Below are 22,558 nucleotides of genomic sequence, written 5' to 3'. Positions count from 1 at the left end.
CCTTTTTGTTATTGAAAGTTTGAGGAGATAGACAAAACATATGATATGTAAAATCTTACAAATGCGTGCACTCTATCTAGCAAGGCTTGGCAATAATTAATATATTGCTTATCGACTTTCAGGGACTCGTATCATGATGACACAAACATACTGTTATCACTTTACAATATTCTGTTGCAACAAAATAGCATTTCTCTCTCTTATATTGTGGTATACTGTATATCAATATCTGTAAAGTATTCATAATGATATCTAAAACTGATTGCAGCCACATTGTCCAAACCTACTTATATGCAACATTTGTTATCTTGTACATCTTTTAAGCTTGTGGATAATCTACTGCTATAACCACAACATCACACTTTTCTGCCTTAAAACCCCGACTCTTATGTCTTTTGTTGAAGTCATATTCTCGCACTTCATAAATCCATTTTTGCTGGCCCCCTCTCCCAAGCCTGCAGTATGTTTTCAGGGAGCTTGCACTGCATATTTCAAATTTGAGTTTTCAGAATTGAAGTCATACAGAAGCTCCTCATTCAAACAAGATGTCTCAAACAAACCTGACAGGATTTATGAATAAATGCTGTCTGCTACCTGCTGCACTGAGAGTTTACTGACAGTCCCCGCAGTTTTATTTTTATCTGTTCTGTCTATCAGCATCTCTCCTTTCTTTCTCCCCACACTATTTTCTATTGTCTGTCTCTTACTTTTCCTGTCTTGCTAACAAATAACACTGAATGGAAGACTATTATTTAGCTTCTACTTATCTCCCACACACATAAACACTTTTTCTTCCCCTTCCTTTCTCTCCTCTCTGCCTCTCGCTGTGGTTTTTGCTTCGGTGAGACCGCTCTGCAGTGTGGGCAGAGCGTCTGAGTCGGATTTGACCTCAGCAGTGCCGCTGCTCAGCCGACTTGTGTGTTTGACTCTTTTAGCCTCGGGCTGTGAATCTTAAAAAAATATGGTGCCTTTCTTTCCAAGCTCTCCAGATCACCACATAAATCAGACAGAAGTGTGTGTGGCAGAGTGTATGAGGGCATGTTTTGTGTGTGCATAGAGAAGAGATGGTGACAGATTGCAGGTTGAAGGTAGCGCTATTAAGCAACCTTGTGTTTGATGGTGGTAATATTCCACAGAATGAAGCCACTTTATAAAAGTCTTTCCATGTTCAGGTGAATCACACACTGTCAGACCTCAATCAGAAAGGCAGTTTTGCTTCTGTAGGTAAATTTCACGTTTTTCTTTTCGCTCTCTATGTGTATTGTAGCCGATGCCAATGGAAAGATGCAGACCTCTGGTAAAAATGAGGCTGCTTGTCAAGTTCTGCGTTTGTCAAAATAGGGTAATGATGCAAAATGTTTTGCAAGAGCTGCAGGGAAATAAATATTTAATTCACAGTGAAAACTGCAAATTGCCACAATTCATTTTCTCTTTCATTTAAAGAGACGTTGTTCATCTCCTTTTTAAAATTTATTTTATTTTGTTTTTTTGACTGGACTGCAACAGCAGGGCCAAACATACATGACACGAGTGATGAAGTTACACAATTGGTCTACCAAACCAAGTATCCCAGATTGGGCTGTAGTAATTTTCACTGTAGGACTGTTAATATGTCATTTTATAACGTTTTAATATTTTTTCAGATGAGAAAGCAACCATTTAGACTCCCAGTATGTGGTCAGTTTATCCAATCCATGCCAATTTTGAAATTTGCTTGGATGTTCTTGGTCATTTCACAGGAGCAGCCCAACTCCCGCGTTGTCATCCTGGGGAGAAAATGATCTGATGAACTGATCTATGCAGCTCTTTGGTGATTCACCACTGACCCTAATGTCACATAGCCTTTTGATATGATATAATTTGTTTTGGAAGATAAATGTTGGTCTCATAGATGAAATCTAACAATTAAAGCTGCAACGTTAGTTTGTCTGAATGTAAAGTGAAGCTTTTACTGGATAGAACAAGAGTGGTGCCTCTGTTGCTCTATACACATAACACCACATTTACATAACTATAAATCAGTCTAACATGAAATCATGCTGATTAGTGTGAGTGACTCTATCTTAAATATTACCTGTGCAGCTGTGGGTGGCAGTTAAAATCTGAGAAACACAGGCTCTGTTCACACCTGGCATTAACATGTGTCCTGGGTGATCTGATCACAAGTGGACAGCTTTAAGTATTTCAGTTCACATCTGGCATTACAGCTACTGCCTGTGATGGGATCTCACTGCCCCACTCTATATGCAAGTAAACACATACATCACTTTTGTTTGCAAAGACCACATCTGTTGTTTTTAACTTGTGGGAGGCAGCAATGCACCTCATGTTCCCAATCTGCTGGAAATTAAAGAAGTTTGCAAAGATGTTGGCGTGCAGCCATAATCAAAACTGTTCTTACTTAATGCACAAGAATCCGTTTTGCCTGTTGTTGTGGCGTCTTGTTTTTGTTTTGCCCTTGGCGTGCAAATGAGTACATACTTCCACTAGCACAGAGGACATAAGTTGAGTAGGCGGTCCCAGATCACCTCCCAATTTGGTCTGAGTGAACAGATCTCAATGTGTCCTCAGTGCATCTTGAGTGCATTCATACATGTACTCAGAGGTGTCCAGGTGTGACCAGGACCACACAGTTCTTGGTGCTCTTGGTGAACATTGTTTTTGTTTACATCGCTGTGTTATCGGCCTCACACGACATCCTGTTTCTCTTCTTATGCATGTGTTGTTTCTCCTCCAAGCTGGATAATGATGTCAGTTATAGCAGCCTCGTGCTATAAATGGAAGTGTAAGCAGGATGTGATTTGTGGGGAAAAAAAACAGAGGGAGGGTGTTTTGAAAATCAGAACTACAGTGGGCCAATATAGACGATGGAGCTCATTAGGCTAATTCTTACAACTGCTATAGTAACACTATAATATTATATTAAAATATACTATTATAATAAAACAATTATGGAACTTGAACTTGACCACTGCCAGGAATATTTCAATCCATTTTTTAAAATTTAACTCATGTGTGGTGATGTGGTGTTGAGTTCTCTCCTCACACAGGAGAAGTGATCATACAGTATCAACACAAAAGCTTTAATGATAATTTAACACACCAGAATTAAATACCACAATGCACCTTTTACTAGCTCCACTCGGCTAGACGTGACAGTGCACTTAATGTCATTCTTCTAAGTTACTGTTTAATTTAGCTCTATTCACAGCACGCAGCAAACTTCAAAACTGAATAGATAATAATCACAACATGCTGTCATCATAAAAATAAATAGGCTGCAGTACATGTCTGCTTGTCAGACTAAGAAAACCGTCTGCTTTGATGCTTTCCTGTGGAGCGATCATCTGTGTAGTATCACCCCTTTTTTTTTACCCACATCTGGGCACCCCCACATCCAGTTACTGCATCATCATCTCTCTCACAAGTGATGACAGTGAAAGCCCATTCCTGATTTTATTGTTGGTTGCACTAATGGCTGTTCTCTTCTTGCAGCCCTTCATTCAGATTTTTTTTAAAAGCTTATTTTTATTTGAGATATTTTATATAGTCTGTGGGTGGAGCAGCATGAATCACTATGAGGAGATACATTTTTTGTCCCAACCAGGAATAAAATAATTCAGCAGAGCTGGATAAAACCCTCCTATCCCCCCCCCTGTAAATTACACTTTGTATGGCATTCTTGACTACTTAATTGTTGAACAGAGCAGCAGAGTACACTGACTGAGTAGCAACAGATGAAGGATGTGGGGTCATTTTGAATTTTGTGATACTTTTATCAAGTACTGATGATTTGATCTTGAGCACTTAAAAACACTGTGGCTGTTATTATTATAACACTGTTGAAGTAGAAAACTGTTGAGGAGAACATTACTTGTCTAGACACTGAGGCCGTCTAGACAGTGTGTAATGTTAGTGGGCTGTGACACAGATGACCAGTAATGAGAGCTGGCAGACAGGTGAACAGCATAGATCATGGCTCGGTGCCACGCCACCCTCTGTTGATAACAGCGTGGAGGGAGGGAGTACACATACAGGAAGTGAAAGGTAGTGTTTGAGGTCTGTCCTTAAATGTCATGTTGTATTTCTCTTAATGTACCACAGAGAGATGCTCTGGCTGTAATGTTTAAATGAGTGGCCAGATTAATACGTCTATACATTGATTACCTTGTATAACTGTATCAATACATCAACGCTGGTGGGAGTAATTCATAAAGTCAATCACAGAAGTTCAGACTGAGGTTTTTGAAGATCAGGGCCTCATGACTCAGTTGACTGACAGGCATGTGTCTATAATTGAGAAATCTCCTGACACCCCCTGACATGATTTGATTGTTGAGAGTAATTGACTGATCTATCTTGAAAACAGACAGGGTTGAAAATGGATCTGACAATATGCCTCCAAACACATCTCAGTCACAGAATCTTGTGTGAAAGGTTGTTTTATGTAATAGTTGAAGAGGGGAAGGAAAATGGATTTCCACCTGTTGATGAGGAGGTGAGATTTCATCATTAACATGATTGACGTCCTATAAATTGTGATATAAAGCTTGATTTATACTTCTGCTTCACGTCGACGGCGTAGCTACGTGTAGCCCTCTGCGTCGACGTGGACCCCTACGCCGTAGCCTGACGTGCACCTCCAAAAAATCCTAACTAGGCGTCACGGCAACGCGGACCGCAAGGGCTGTGATTGGTCCCCCCTAGCGGCATGGCAGTGAATTGCAGAGCAACGTGTTCCCTCGACGCAGAACTACGAAAGGTCAACGTTCCGACGCAGAAGCATAAATCAGGCTTAAGACGACACGTTCCGCTGTGTTTGGGTTCATGTTTCATTCACAGAAATCATACCAGAGAATAAACAGAAAGTAACATTGCAGAGCTTCAAATTCTGCTTTTAGACAAAAACATAACAAATGTATTGATGTCAGTATTAAGGGACCAGAAATTAAGAGCGAGCATGCAGAGACTAACAGTCCACTAACACCCTCATGTAAGTGAGGGTGTTAGTGTGTGTGCCAGGGTTTGTCTGCACAAATGCACCCACATGTCAGGCAATGATGAGGAAGATTTACAGCACTGAGTAGAGTACTCTTACTATATTATATGTTCTGTAAATTTATGTATAAATTGATGTGGGGGTTAATCCAACCAGAAGCTGCACACTTAAATTGTCACACAGAAATTAATTTCTGACATTTTTACTATGAGTGGAAATATTTATGATTGTAATGATTACTTGATTTAATTGTCTCCTTAAGAAAAGCCTGAAAAAAGAGGTGCAGTATCACAGAATACACACTCACGCTCCCCTACACAGCTTCCTCTATAGGATGTCAAACCATGTCAACCTGTCAGTTTGTCATTAAAAGTTCAGCAGGCAGAGGATGGTGAAAATCTCTTTTGAGAATTGACAAGGATGAGCTCGGGTTTCTACTCTTTGCTCTGTAGGGACAATGGAGGAAAAGATGGAGAGAGGAGAGCGGCATGAAAATGGAAAGAGATGACTAGAGACAATACCTATGTATGTGTGTGTGCTAATCATTCAATGCGGCATTGTCTTCTGCTGACAGGAACGCTCTGGGATGGACCGTGCACCCCCAACCCCCACCCCTCTCTTCCTCCTCCCTCTCTCTACCTCAGTTTGTTTATTCTCAGGAAGTGAACTCAGGGTTGTGCACGCCATCTGCTTCGGTACTGCAGTGTAAGTGAAAGCGTGACAAGTGAAGATGTGTTTGCTTCTCACCGTTTGAGTGTGTGTGTTTGAGTGTTAGTACAAGTGTACGTGCATGTGTGTTTGTTACATGACCACACACACACACACACACACACACACACACACACACGCACGTACACTCATACTAACACATGGATCACATTACGGGTCAGTGTGTTTAACTATTTATCGTCTTTTAAGTGTCAAACAAACAATGAAGGATGACTTAAAATTTATAAATGGGAGAAAATACCAACACCTTTGTAACCATTGAGCTCATGTACAATAATACAGAATATTTTAATTGTAATAGATTTATAAGACTTTGCTTACTGACTATTGATTGATATAATATGTTGTTTACTGATGCCCTGTGCAGGACCGTCTGAGCAGACGTCATTTAAATTGTAATACATTCTGACCACAGCAGAGCAGTACGTTGCAGTGGAGATACAGGTGGTGGTTGTGGATGCATATCCGAATACAGTGATAAAACACTGGGTGATGGTGGATTTATGTACCCACTCTTTGCATGTTTTTCTGAAGATACAGCAGAAACAAAAGTGTCCCTGGCTGTATATTTTGAGTTTGTTGTTACAGAAGTCTTTCCAAGGTGAAAGGAGATACACAGGAGAGAGAGGGTGCAGATGGAGATGGCTTTCATGAAAGGATATAAATCCCACACGGCAGTGTTACTACTGTATGCAGGTTAGATTGAGCCAGCAGGGCACAACTCACTCTTTTTGTGTTGCGATAACAAGCTCTGAATCGGTCAGAGTTTCTTTTAGCTTGGCAGCATTTGAAATAAGCTGGGGCAGGAGAGATTTTTGTGTTGTCTCTGTGTTTGGTTGACTGTCTCAATACATGTTGCCTTTACTGAAAGAGCGAGACAGAGAGGAGGAGCGGGGGGGGGGGGGGGGGGGGGGGGGGGATTCAGACTGTGCAAGTAAAGTGAAGAAAGGAGGATCAGGAGGTATAATTGATAGAGTGCATTATGAGGCATGAGAATGTGCTCAACTTAATATTAAATCTATTAATAAATCAGTAGTGTGTGTGTGTGTGTGTGTCTGTGCATTAAAATGCTGCATTTAGTTTCTTTGGTGCCCAGCCATCTAACAAGCTTCACTATCACTACCTCACTGAAGCTCTGACTTTTCGTTTTAAACACACCAGGTCCAATCAGGTTGGTCGTGCGCTCTGTAAAGTGAGACTGCGGCTCCGCTGCCCCACCGGCTACACTTGTGTGACTGTGGATTGGTCTCCAGTTCTTTCTTTGTGCGGTCATATCATAGAAAAATTATAGCAGGTCTGTGAGTCATCTGGTGGATAGTGGGGCTACAGTGGGACTGAATCTGGCTGCGGCATTGTCTGTATGTTTCTGCCAAGTCAGGCATTTGGGTTGTTTTTTTCGGGCCGAGTTGGAAGTACATCACATAACAGCCTTTTTATCTTGTTTTTGTGTGTCTGAGGGGACACCACCTTACACAACTGTGATGATCACCTGACGTGACTCCAGTTTTATGAATATGTGTGGTTAGCCCTTTAACTGCAGCTGGCCCCTTGTTCTCTGTCACTGGGCACGCTGGGATCAGAATGGCAGTCTCTACAGTGTTTTACATGGCATGCTATCACCTGATTGTGCGGTGAGCACGCTGATCTGTCTCAGGACATCCAGACGGAGCCTCAAAGGAAGTTAAGCCAAAAGCAAATCCTGTTACAATAGATTTGAAGATATTCCATTTAACCATGTGAGTAAGTGCATGCATGTTCTGGGTTTTCAGTAATACAGAGAGAGAAAGAGAGGCAACAGATGTGGGAGATAGGAGGCATTAATGTGGATACTGCAATCAAGGCCAACACACTTAAACCAGTGAAAATGCAGCTGAAGCAACACAAGGACACACTTTCATCACAAGATAATAACACACTCACTTAGGGTGTTTTATACTCTGTCTTATGAATAAATGTGAATTCATCAGACAAGGCAAACAGCAAAAACATTTGGGTGAAAATCAGTTTAACTATTTTACCAGAGGTGTGAAAAATATAAAAGGTTCAACAACAACAACAAGAAAACCCCTGATGTCAAATGACCTTTCAGCATGTTGAAATAAAAAGAACACATGAAGGCTTTGTGAACAACTGGCTTTTGCATGAGCCAACTCACACTGCCTCTCTCAGGAACGCTGTGAGGGAATTCCTTCAAATTTGGCTCAAATGTCCACTTGGACTCAAGAATGAACTGATTAGATTTTGGTGGTCAAAGGTCACGGTGACCTCACAAAACATATTTTTGGTTTCACACAAATATCTAATAGGAAAAAATGAAGTGATTACATTTTATATCCAAAAGGTCAATTTCACTGTGACATCATCTTCTGTAATTTTCTGGCAACTGGTGACACTAATGTCAGGTGGCCACCTTGAAACTGTGATTGTTAAGATGTGAACTGCAAATGACTGGCAGTGGCATACAACCACGAAGCGTTATTTCTTTTTTTCATATAAAGATGGCAGCTGTTCATTTGAATGTAGCATTTCTCAACACAACAGATCACTTGTGAGGAGAAAAAAAAAGGATGAAATGAATGATGATAATTTATAGAGGAAGGAATTCTTTTTGCCTACTGGTCGCGTTCCAAACTGCCACACAACAAATACTCGATGGCCCTAACCAACACATAATCTCTGGTTGTTGCTATGGTAATCATGTCCTTGGCATCGTTCAGTTTGAACCATTTTGAAAGACACACACACACACACACACACACACACACACACACACACACACACACACACACACACACACACACACACACACACACACACACACATACACACACACAAACAAACAACTAAAGGAAACAAACATATTTAAATAAGACTTTAAGTCATATGGGATGAATTAAGATTGGAATAACTGGAGAATTTACAGGTCTGACGCATGATGTTAATCATGATTATAAGCATTTTGAGTCCGCAGCTATTGTTGTAATCATCAAGATTAGTTGGTTCCAATTTCATTAATAACTAAATAAATCCTGTGTTAATTAATTTGACCGCACCAATTTTCTGAGCTATGTAACATGATGTTAAACACTTGAAACCTTTTAATTAATACTAAGTTTATTTATTCTGATCGATTACTGGCAAATGAAGTTAAAATGAAAAAAAATGCAGTGCTGTGGAGCCTTTGTGCGAATTCGACATGCAGCTGTTCAAAGCTGTTAGAGAAACACTGGCAGGTATTTATGTCACTTAGAGCGATTCAGGAAAGATAAAGGAAGAACAGCGGAGAGAAAGGCAGCAATGACGGTGTGTCAAATCTATGAATGATTATAGTACAGGAAATCCCTACAGGGACCTTATCATTTTGAACTATGGGTAGAATAACAAACAGCGATTGTCGCTGGTTGTCTGTCAGGTTGTGTCTGTAAACTACTGCGGTGCCCTTGGGTGTCCTGAAAGACTCTGATAGTGTTATTAATTACTGTGACAGCTCTGCAGCTGAAACCAGCCCGAAGTTCAAATCTTTTATCTCGTATGTGACACCAGGTGATAATCCTGATATCACTCTCTGTTTAGCAGATTGAAACATTTGACTCAGGTAGTGACAGCTTACTCTGATAAAGCCACAGCATGCGTGTGTTGCTGGTTATGAATGCCACATTACAGATGTATTAATATGACTGTTGTCTGGTGTTACAGTTAAGGGTAATGGGATCATCCCCATCCAAATGCTTTAAATGCTTCTTCACTCTACTCATCTTTTACTTTTTAAAGGTGACATACTATACTCCTTTTCAACAAGTTAATATAAGTCTCTGAAGTCTCTAAAACATGTCTTTGAAGTTTTCTGTTGAAAATACCACTGAGAAAATAAATACCATTATACATTCTAGCATGCCTCTATGCCTTTAATACTAGTAATACAGTATTCTAATGCTATTATAATGTGAGTGTATCTGTGGACAAGAAAGGATGAATTAGCCTCGGCTTGACTCTACACTGCCCTCTGTGGCTTTATGGTCTGAGCAAGCTAGCTGCTGGTTGCTAATCAAAGTTACACTACGTTGCCAAGCAAAGTAATTCCTGCAGTTTGATCTTTGTTTTTTGACACATGTTTCATTACCTTCATGGCACGTCTATCGAGTATTACATAATGTTACAGTAACACACATACCGACGAGGATCACGCAGCAGAACAGGCTAATGTCTAACAACATTTTTGCATTATATGTGACCTTTAATAAAAGGAAGTGCCAGGATAAGGTCAGGTTTGTTTCATGGTGACACAGCAGAGTGATTTAAATGGGGCTGAGAGCCAAAACAGAGAACGAGCAGTACAGACTAATATCAGGCATTATAATGCAGGAGTTGCTAATAGTGTCTCTTCTTGTTGCTGCACCACAGGATAGCAGAGAGAGAGAGAGAAAGAGAGAGAGACAGAGAGGAAAAGTAACAGAAATGGAGAGACTGAATGTGTTAACTTCAGTGATTTCTTCTTTTTTCTTTTTGCAGTACTTTCCAAAAAAAGCTGTCCTCCCAAGGAGAGTTAATTCCTCCCAAAAGCCCTTTTTAAGTCGGTAATTAATCCGTCATCAGAGAAACAGCTGCTGTTTGTAGCAATTTCTTCAAACAAGGTTTTCTCTTTCCAATCATTATTAAAAGAGTTTATTTTCGAGGGTTTTTTGGTGATGTTCCCTTGACTGCAGCAAAAATGCAACTGTGACTAACTGTGCCGCAGCAGTAAATGCATTTAAAGGAAACGTTCAGTGCTTTTTTCAACATGAAGTATCAAATTGCCAGTTAGTGATAATCAGTTAGACCAGATCTGCATGCACAAGTTGCCCTGCTACTATCTAGACTCCAGCAGAAGATGACTGGACCAGTGTAGTGAAGCTGACTCTCAGAGCAGATGTTTTTACCCAGATGCTCTCTGTCATTACCGGTCTGTCTCTTCCTCATGCCCGCAGTGGTATCTACAATGATCAATAAGCTTTGCTCCTCTTCCTCTCCCATTATGAATCTTCTAAACTCACAGAGGAAGAACAGAGCACGCCATTTCCACGGAGAACATCAAGCTTATTGAAGTTACAGCTTCAAATCTTTATGTCTCTGCAGTGTTAAAACTACATCAGACAGACACATCAGACTGTTGCTGTCTATATAAAAGCCGATACCTTCAGGGCCTCTGTTTCTTTCACATGCTGGTTTCTTCTTGTGTGATTCCTGTTAGAACCAGTGCTCATGTTTGATTTACCAATAGTGGATCATCAACCTTCAAATGAATCAAATCATATTTTTATTAGAGATGCCTGCATGACCAGACTGTAGTATTTCACAAGACACACAAGCAAAGGTCATCAACATGAAAAAAACTTCATCAATAGAAAATGTGTGGGATTATTTTAATTAATAATTTTAATTAAACTTGAATTGAAAGCTCCGCACCAAATTGTACTTTCTTACAGTCAGTGAGGAAGAGAGAAGAATTTCCAGCTTCTCGCTCCCTAAAAACCATGTCATTTGGATATGCTGTTTTATTAAAATGCTAACTCTCAGTGCTAGCACAGTGTGCAGCTCCCACCAGACAGACAGCTAAGCATTGTAGGTGAGATCTCACAGCTGGTATTCATCGACTCAAATGATGATTATTATTAGTTCAACCTCCATCCTGACAGCCTGTCTGCCTCTAGAGCATAATAAAGTCTCCATGCTCCATCTATATGAAACCAAAATGTACTTCTAAAACTTGTTTTCAAACACACATTAAAGTTGTATTATTTATGTATATTAATACCTGATGAACCTGAACTACATATTCCCTGTCTTATCATCTTATCAAGAATATTTAAAGTCATGAATCTCAGTTAATCACATGACCTGAGTGCCGCACTCACAGGTTTCATTTAGAAACGAGTGCTGCGGATTCTTTAGATGGAAGGGTTTTGAGTTATGTATGGGAAAAAGGATATTCTGTATTTTTAAGTGATGACACTTAATGTAGACCTGTTTCGTACACTGGTAATCTTAGCCTAAAGTGACAGAAGTAGCTGAGTGAAGAATGAAAGTCTGAGATTTAAACCCTTTGACTTTCACACTTCAGAACGTCCTGCCAATCAGTCGCTGATTCAAAGTGGGCGTGATCGTTGGACTGTCTGATTGGTAAAGTAACAATCATGCAGTCAACCACAATTTCATTAATATTAGATGATCTGACACTTTATTTTATGAGACACTGACCCTCCGATACCTGGCTTGAAAGGAAACATTTAGCCCCACACATAAAAATGCGATATAAATAAAATATGCTTCAGTTCATTAAAAGTCATAAATACAGAGTTACCCAGACTGGAAGGGTAACAGTAGACTTCTTCACTTGAAAGGAGATGCACGGCTTCACCACATTTAATAAAGAGAATGCATACATTTTAAATAAGGGGCCTTAAAGTTCATAAAAATATATACCAGCTGTATGTAGAGCAAAGTGAATAGAATTAATATAATGTGAAATGTTACACTCTTAAACGACTTTAACAATCTGGAGGCTACAGCAGCAGTAACTGTCCCTCATATCCTGTGTGTGTGTGTGTGTGTGTGTTAGTATTTGTAGCAGATTTTTCTGTCATCACTCCTCCATCTCTTTCTTTCCTCCCGCTCTCACATATCCTGGAGGTGTGTTAATGGTGCAAAGCTCTTTGTTCCCAATCACCCAAATAGGTCTGGACTGTGAGAAATCAAAGATCCCACAATAACAGCCTCTGAAAAAAACTTCACCATGCTGTAATTTAACACAACACTGCGCTTTGATCTCTGCCATATTGCAACCAAAATATCATCATCCAGATTGATAAAGACAATGTCGCTGCCAACTCCTCATCTGTTTCACTTCTCCCTTTCTCTTCCATGTCGGTAGAGCTGACGAGCTTATGTTGAATTATTGTCAGAATGTTAGACCGGAATGTAATGAGAGGTAAAAGAGAGTACAGAGATACAAAGAGAGAGAAGTTATCAGAAGAGTTAAGTGATTTTATTCATATTTTTTAAGTGAACCCTCAGCTTCACTGCATTTGAATGTGTGTCTGTGAGTGTGTGTCTTAACATACTGCACAAGCGTGTGTGTATAAAGTGTGCATGAATAGTTTGGCCTTCAGTCTGTAGTCAAATATGACGCAACAGGCAAATGTCACCCTAGTTAACAAAAGGTTCTCAAATACTCAGTGAATGAAGATGAATTCATATACACACACACACACACACACACACACACACACACACACACACACACACACACACACACACACACACACACACACACACACACACACACACACACACACACACACACCCCCACACCCACACCCTTTGCTTACAAATGTTCCTTTTCAATATGTCTTATTCTTCTGTCTTCTATTCAGTGCCTTTGAGCTAATCACCTGCAGTAATTGTGGCCTGAGGCTGATGGCAAGTGTTCTGCATGACGGGTTGACATATGCACATTAAATTGCATTGTATTATAACCGTTGAGCTGCTGAATTGAGTTAGCATGTAAGGCTGTTATATTCATAGACATCTGCCATGGGCAGGGTCATAAACAGGGCTGCCAACACCACGGGAACACTGGGTCAGTTGTCCCAGGCCCTCTGCCCAAACAGGCTTTGTAACCTTTAAATATTCTGCTGGAATAATTTGTCAAAAATACACATTTGTGGATATGTGTAAGTAAAACCTATAACTAACTTGTATAGTATTTGTACGCCACATAAAAGCTTGTTATTTTTTATCCTCCTAATTTTTCTTGGTATAGTGGTTGGAAACTATTTTACTTTCCCTTCCTATAATGCAAACAAAATGTTTTGGTAACCCAGCTGTTAGGTCAAAAGTTTAATAAATGTATTTTTGCTTACCATGCCTGCTGTTCTCTTTGAAACTAAAGAAAAAGGCATACAATGCACTGATGAAAATTACCAATATCAAAGAAAAATCTCCAGACCATGAGAAAAACAGTGCACATAAACACTGTTATTGGAAATGGAAGAACCTTCAGTGTTCTGTCCTACAATGATCTGATATAGACAACAAAAACTCAGAGTCAGAAACTGAAAAACAGAGATTGTTGGATGTTAAACTGTATTTAGCGTCCAGGAATCTGTCAGTCAGGGACAACACAAACACAAAAACACACAGAGCCAGATAATGGGATAATTGAGCTATTGGCAAAGTATGATAACATCCTATATAATCATTCACAAACATTAGGGAGGAACAGAAAAAGAGTCCAAGCACATTACCTTTCGCCTGACAGCCAAAATGAATTTATTGATCTTTGTGCTCAGTGTGGGAAATGAATGAATGTTTCATAGAATTTAGGTAATTTAAAGAGGAAATTGCAGCAATGGTGAAAGGATCCTTGTGCGAATCAGCCATAACTTCACTTGAATAGCAAACTACAGAAGTCAGTGCCATGCATTGAGGATTGATTAATGCTACTAAATGCCATATACAGTATGGAAATACAGAGCATTGATGGAAACCTGTGTGTCCTGCTGTGCATGTTCCTTACTCTGTCTGTGACTGCGGCTGGAGGCAAGTAGTCCTTCAGAAACTCTTTAAAAAAAAAACAGCTTGCTCTCTACTATGTCCCAGGAGAGCTTAAACAGTTTGGCAATTCTCTTCAGAAAGCATCAACCTTAACAGAAGCTGGACTGTAAAAGGTCTCATTAACGACTTTTCTATAATGAAAGTTCAGCACTTGACATTTGGAGTTCAACACTAAACGTGTAGCACAAACAGTAGCTCAAGACACCGGAAATAATGAGATTATTTGGACGTGATTTCTTTGTGTGGTAAATAAAAGGTTGGTACAGTCGGTCTAATTTAAACAGTTTTTGAAAACAAAATGCAGCATATTAAAAAACACTCAGGAGTGCATTTTACTTGGTCGTTTAATTATGAGGACGTGTTGAATTAATACATGTAGATGATTTGTGTGCAATGAACACGTAGTATCATTTTTAAGACGGTAAGCAAACAAGGACAGAGTGCGATGAGTGCAGCTGGATGAGAAGAAGTGACTGAGCGCTAAAATGAGGCGTATGGACAGATATTCAATCACACGCTGCAGGACAAACTCTCAGCTTATTTATCAAATACTACTAAGACGGATTCGCTCTCCTTCCTTTTCTCTTCCTCACATCTGTGTCATCACCTAAGCTGTGACATAGATGTGAGGAAGGAGAAGAGGAAGGAGAGCCTTTACTTCGCAGGAGAGCCTTGACCTCTTATGCTCACTCACTCATCCTAATGCAATTTGTAACTTTAAACCCATTGTATTACACCCAGCATCTCTGTAAAGTACTTCTTAGTGCTCAGTGTGACTTTTAAATGTCTCTCTGTTTTATCTCCTAATCTTATTAAATGCAGGAAAATGGAGCATTGTGTTATTAGCATCAATCTTCTTCTCATTGAGTCCCATACTGACAGCTTACATCTATATTATATAAGAACACTGAACTATGTTAATGTGCAAACTGAATTTTTGCAATGCTTATAGATTTAACAAGACAGAGTGACACATTGGACGTAATAACTCCATAAACTCATCAGTGTAAATGAGAGGCTCATGTTGCTTCACTTCATTGGCTGCTTTTGGATTCCACTGATCACCTGCTTACATTACTCTTTCTTATTAACTCCATATTATGCAGGTTTATTGGTTGTTCTTCACACTAAGGTACGGTAGTTACGCAGTAAGACTTTGGTAGTGTAACTGCATTTGAGTCCTTAAAAAGATCAGTTATTTTACTGACATCACTTTGTTTTAATGTGTAAATTGTAAATAGAACAGGTCAGGAAATGTGTCTTTGTCTTACCAATAAAGACAATAAACAGTAAAAACAATAAAGAAAACAAAATAGCATGATGTGGAAACAGACAAGTAATACATTTTTATAAAATACTCAAATTTAAGCTAGAAAACTTATCTATTTATCTATCTATTTATGAAGGAGGAAGACATTTCTGTGTTTTTTACTCCTGAAAATCAAATTTCTTTCAGAGTTAAGTCAAGAGAATAACAATTTAGTATGTGCCGTTTGTTTCCTATCTTCATATTTCTGCATCTGTCCATCATCTAATCATCCTCTACCTCTGCATGTTAGCGTGAGTCGGTGGAGTGTGCATCTCTGTGTTTCCCATCTGCATACATCTGCATGAAACACACAAACAGACACATTGCTAATTGTGGCTTTAGTGAACGACCCCCCGTTCCCCTCCCCCTTCTGTGCTACCATAGTTTCTCTGTAATTTACTGCATACCTATTTCCTCATTTCCATCCCTTTTTCCCCCTGCTGTCAAGCTGGGTTGATGTGTTGGAAGCTAGAGTGTTTGTTGAAGATTTTATGAGATTTAAATAACTCAAATATTAGTGGATGGGAAAAAGGAACTGTAGAGACAAAGAAGTAAATAGAGATTGAATTTTTAATGATTAGGTTTTTCTTGTGAAAAAGGGGATTCGCTGTTCATTAGTGTTTATCCAGCCAGCACAGTATTATATTACTTAACAAGCACACTCCACTGGAGGCTTAATTTATCACATTCAGTCTTTGAGAATCTAATGAACATATAACAATAACACCTGGAAAACGCACATCAGGGGACTTCTGTCCACATAAGCTCAATACATTCATGGCCGTATCTTTCACCACACCATGTTCACTGCAGATATTAACCCTGGCCCTTTCTGGCAATTAGCAGGTGCAGTTAGGCTCAGTGGGAAAAGGTGGAATAATTAAATTTAACCATAAGATGATTAATAATTGTAGTAAGCAGTAAACATAAGAGATAATTTGTGTAAATTTGACATAAAATACAAAAATGTAGGCTTGATGTATTTTGGTAATGCAGCAAAAACATAAGAATATTCCAGAAATAAATTCAGCAGTTTATTGTGCTAGTTTGTTAATCTGCCCCCTTTTTACTTTTTATTTTTGTTAGACATGTTGAAGTTAAATTAATGACAGTAGCCCATTATAGAAAGTAACTGGGACAAAGGTAATAACTCTCCTCTTTTGTGAATCCTAACAAGGTCAGTGCATGTGTGAGGCTTCTTTAAATGTTAAATGATGTGACTGCGTTTATGAACTGTCGCCTGTTCATGTGTGAATTATGTGTAAAAATAACTAACCAAATAATAAAGTGCATTTATGAAAATGATGTTTTATTATGTAGATAACTGAAGCCAAACACAGTCGAGCAGCAGCAGCAGCAGCAGCAGCAGCAGCAGCACAGTAATAAAACTGTTCAAGCATCCACAGCAGCACTGAGTTTAATAAGACAATAGATGTGACCACAAACAGCCGACTCTAGAAGACCGAAGTCTGAAATGCTCTCACTTTGCAACGGGACTGCTGCAGTGTGGCGCATGGCCGGGCGAGCAGTGATGCTGCATTGTGAATAATGCAGGAAGAAGTGATCAAGAAAAGTATTCTTAGTGCAGTCAGAGTGAACATGTACTAATTTACTGCTCACATGCTGGAATGACAAAATATGCAGTGCACACAGCACATACTGTCTATTTCTCAAAGAATCTCCAAACCCATCAGTGGAGATTTAGGAGGATCGTGATTCATGTTTTAAATGATGTTTTCTCTGCAGATTGGGGATCAGTTTGGGGTTTTATAAGATTGATATATTTGTTCTTGTGGTTGCTGAGGTATTTATGTCATGATAGAATACTGGATATTGCCTATTGTGGCACCATAGGAGCAAAAAATCACCAAACATCATGTCCAATTTACATTTGTAATGATAAATGCTTAGGGGCGCCATGCAGTCAGTTATTTTTAGGGGGCACAGTTTCTCAATGCAACTATTAATGTTAAACCCCAAAGTCATTAACAGTTATTATCTGCTTTGGCTTCTATGTTTATGATCAAACCTCTCCCCCTATCAGTAACTATCTACAACTATAATGCATTTAATAGTGATATTGACGAAGAAAATGGGGCTTTAAACTCAGTGGTAACATTTGCTGTTTAGCAGCACCACTGATGATTTGATGTTCAGTAAAGAAAGCTCTGAAAAACTGATACTCTTTGCTCTATTTACAGTTCTTGACTCCTTGTAAAAATAGATCTCTTATTTGGTAAGGCACATTTCCGTGCTTCAAATAGAATAGAATTCCTTTTAATGTCATTGCATGTTAACATACAACAACATTTTATTTTTGTTTTGATCAACATCAGCTGCTCATATTAGCAAATGTCAAATAGCTAACACTAATGTTACTTACTTGTGGGTCATATTGAAAACCACTGATGCAAAACCCTGATTTAAATACTGCTGTCTCCACCCTGTTGCACCTGTTTTCATTTACGCAGTTATTCTTAGTAGATCACCCGCAAAACGCACGCAAACGGCACACGCAATCTATTGCACTGTGCACGCAATTTAGTACACACTATTTGGGATCTTAGTAAATCAGGCCATTAGTATTCAGATACGAGACTGATTGCATCATATCTATCCAGAGATGTTTTTCAGTCCAGCGTTGGTGGCTCCACGTGCTTTTTTTGGATTGATAATTCTTCACTTTTATTATAAAGCCAATTTTAGTCAGCAAAGGTCATCTTGTTACAATTCATTTAAGATTTACTTTTTATGACATTGACCTTTATTTACTTTATAATTGAATCAAAGAGCTGAAGATATTTGTTGATCCCTGAGGGTTTTTTTATTTGTCACAGAACAGCCTGGACACCACAGCTGGATTTGGTATGCTTTGATGGGCGTTGCAGTCTAAATGTCACACCGTCCTTGTTCTGCTGTGATATACAGTATTAGAATATGCGTTAAAAAGTAAACATACACATAATTCATTATGCGTCTTGCTGTATGTGTAATATGCATATTATCAGAAAAATGATGTCAGGTTCTCTGTATGGAAAAGAAAAGATACGACATTGTACTTGTATGTGTATAATGACTGTGCAAAAGTCTAAACTCTGCCTCTCTGTTACTCGCTGCTCTTTGAAAGGCTGCAGCTGCTTTTTCCCTCATAAAAAGAAACACCTATTCTCTCTTCCTGTGCTCAACACTGATTTAATGAGCCTAAATTTGCTTCAGACAAGACATATCCTGCACAAATCCATTTTTATATGATTATTGAAAAACCATTCCAAATGAGAAGGGTAGAACATTTTATTTGGGCTTTGTTTGCTTTCATTTATTAGTGCTATAAAACAATACAGTGATAATGACCATGAAATTGCAAGAAGTAATAATACTATACTGGATAGTCAGCACGGCTAGTTTCTCGCCTGGAAGATCGTCTGCACGTATATTATACCTTTTATGGTCCAGAGCAGTTTTATGACATTTATTTACTGTCCATTGTATGTAGTGTGTGTGTGAGTGTGTGTGTGTGTGTAATTTTGTGAAAATCCATCAGAGCGTTTCTGCTCTTCTGTAGGATTTATTGATTGTGTCTCACACACTCCAGCGCCCCAGCATACACACTGATGGCCAGAAAATCTGCTTGCTCCAACTTTTCTCCGCATTCCACGAATAAATTTAATTCAATCTCTGTGTGAGAGATTCTGTGTCGGTACTATGACGTGTTTGCAGGGAGTGTGTATCCATGCGTTATGTTTTGCTTCTTCAGCATCAGTGTCAGTGTTTCTTAGAGGAAAGGACTTAAAACTAAGGTAGGCAGTTTCTTTTTTGGCATCACTGGGCAAAAGTATCATAACCTTTAAGCATATTGTAATTCAAGCGGTGTGAGTGAAACCTAGTCTTCTGCACGTCCTCTTGGCTTTGTGTTCGGGCTTTAGGGAATCAAGCCCGTGACAGGAGACTGAAGGCACGAGGCTCATGAACTCTGGGTAGAGCTTGGTACCCCGCCGCAGCGAGAGGACCACGAGCTCCCGAGACCTCTCCTCAAACTCCTCAAGAAGGGGAGGGAGGCTAACAGGGCTTGTGTTGCATGCGCATATAAAGGACAGAGAGGGGAGGGGGGAAGTCTGCAAGAGCAAATCCTTTTTGCCTTTTCCAAAAACTGTCTACCCCAGCTCAATGAAAGAAAATAATGATATCATTTATTTACATAGCAAATATTATCTGTATTATTTTTCCTGGGAAAGTATTGAGGGAAATTGGGATCTAATGAACTATTCGTGCCTATTATGTTTCATTCCAGATAGTTCTTTCTGTCCTGTGTCAGATATAAGGAACCAATTATACGTCAAGGGCACACATGTATAAGAAGTTTGGATCCTCTCAGCTGAATTATAGAGTCTTTATTCTTAGTTTGGTCTGTGTGAGTAATTAAATGAGCTCACATGAGGCATCTGCCTCCAATACTGTTCCATGCAACCACCTGTGGTTTGGTTTATTGTGTGTAAGAACTTGATTATGCCGATGAGACCATGACCATAAAACATATGTCTTTATGAACATGGGATTCATTGCCATATGGTTTCACAGGGAGAAGCAAATAGATGTTGATGTATGAACATAATGAGCTACACTGAAGGCAAAACACAATCTGAAACGCTATTCTTCTGCCCCTCCTTCATGTGTTCTTAACTTGCATGAATACCAGAGATGGTAAATTATGACAGTGAGCACAGACTGTACCCAGGTGCTAACTACGACAGCTTGAGGCTGAATCCAATGCAGAAGAAGCTTGAAGTGCAATGCCACCAATGGCCACTAGAAATAATCAGTCATTTTTCTCAGTGAGTCATTATTGTCTGAGTTGCTAAATTCAGTTCCTCTAATAATTGAGTTATTGATCAAATTTGTAAATTATTGCTCCATTAAAAAAAGATTTATAGTAACTTTGATGTGTGCTGTGTGGGTATTGAATAACAGCTGTGATTAACTGTTCACTCTCCTGCTCCTGGACACAGTTGGACTACTGACATCAATCATAAGATGCAACTCTGGGCTTCAAACTGGCGCCAATGCAAAGTGATAGTTGACGTCACACCTCACTGCATCCATCCTTATATACAGTCTGTGAGCGCACCATAAACTTTCTTACTTGACTCTTAGGTGAAAATAGAAAGAACACACTGAATGAGGTGGTATTCACTCCATCACTCTAATACCACATTATCAACATGATACTGGAGGTAGTCATGCTATGGCCCAATGACAGTTATTGAGATCCTTATTGTAGTAATGGCTTCACATCTACAGTAAATGGGTCATTTTGAGATTTTGGAAGTTTTGGAAGATTTTGCAGCTGCACATAAATGATATTTACTTCATTTCATTTTTTACAACATTAAATTACATCCATCAGACTATTTCACATTATGATTATATACTGGTGAAGTATTCATTCTCTAAGGAGACCTTTTAGAAAGTGGTTGTAAGAGGTTTCATGACATTCTCTCAGGAAGCATTTATATTATTTTTAGTCGTAGTTAAATGTTTAATTTCAGGATTGATTTACAGCACTTCCAGTTACGCTATGATTCAAATTAATTTTCACAGCTTCAAAGTATCATCAGCATGTATTTGTTTTCTTTGATATTCGTTTCATTTATTGAATGTTAATTACTTGGTGCTGCATCAAGACATTCCTGGTGGATTCTCTCATCTGTTCATGTAATGACATGCTACAGTAGTTTGAAATGCTTCTCTAATGTATCGGCCATGACCCAGTATATGAAAGAAATACTTATCTGTTTAAATAATTAATCAGAGGCCTGGTCTCATTGTTGGATCGCCATTGTTTGGTTGCTGTACGCTGCTTAAATTAGACCACTTGAATGGGAGGTAATGTCAGGTGGTTTGATTGTATCTCTCACAATTATTCTATTATAATGCAAACTCGTTCCCATGAAATTCCCCGATGGTGATGTAAGTCTGTACACCGAGCGATTCCTAATAGTCCTAATAGATATTTCATGTCTCGTCTATGAGCAGCGTGCATTAAAATGTCACTACGGCTTTCATTCAATTAGAGTCACTTCTCTTTCCATTAAGATTGATGGAAAGACATTTTAAAAGTCCAGTTTTCCATTTTCATTGTTTGAATTAATTATTGCTAAGCTTACGCACAATAAATTATAGAAAATCCAGTCCAACTTACGTCTTTATTAATATTTTCCACTTTATTATTTACCACTTTATGATTTTTTGTAATTGTTTTCACTTCATGATGTTCACCAGGTAATCAGATTATTAACTGCTGAATTATTTCTATATTAAGGTTGTGATCTCAATTCAGCAAAAATCAGCTAGCTTGTATGTTCACATGCGTGCCTGTTTGTTTTTGCCTCGATATTCCGTGTGATTGTGTTTCTACCGTTGTGTGTTCATGCAAGTCTTAATTGGTGTATTTAATGTCCCATCTGGATCAGCTGAACATGCTGCTAATGGACAGAAACATGAATCACAATAGTCTCTGTTGTTTGTGCTTCTTCTATTTATGCATTTTTAATGTCAAAGTGTCTACAGCTGTAGTTTAACGCACAATGTTACACCTTGTCTTGCTCAAGGGCATTTTGACAGTGCCTGCTGAGTCACATTTTCCCAGCTGCTTGAATGATTTTAATCTGTGATCTAGTAACAAGATACAGTGTCTCAGTGTTGGCTGCTGTCTCAGTCTGTCCACCTCCGTCTGCCCTCTGCAAACGCTGCCGCTGCAGTGAGTTTCGACACAAAATCAACCTTTGCAACAGCAGAGATGCTTTTCAGGTGGCAACAGTCAGCACAGAGAAATTTTGTTTCACAGCCATTGGTCTAACATTCGTGCCTGTCTCTGCTCCTCACTTGTGTATTTCAGTCATGCACAATGCAGAGTCATCACTGTACAGTCAGCA

The 22,558-nt window shown here is 39.1% G+C and overlaps 1 protein-coding gene across 3 annotated transcripts in view; it reads left to right on the top strand.

Moving 5' to 3' along the window:
• The window catches only part of kcnab1a (potassium voltage-gated channel subfamily A regulatory beta subunit 1a), a 100,465-nt gene that overhangs the window by 33,010 nt on the left and 44,897 nt on the right, over window positions 1-22,558 (top strand). The gene's annotated exons all lie outside the window — the stretch shown is intronic.

The sequence above is a fragment of the Scomber scombrus genome, chromosome 5 (genome assembly GCF_963691925.1).
Source record: "Scomber scombrus chromosome 5, fScoSco1.1, whole genome shotgun sequence".
Classification (NCBI taxonomy): Eukaryota; Metazoa; Chordata; class Actinopteri; order Scombriformes; family Scombridae; genus Scomber; species Scomber scombrus.
The sequence above is the reverse complement of the archived record's forward strand: the minus strand, read 5'-3'. Positions and strand labels throughout refer to the sequence as shown.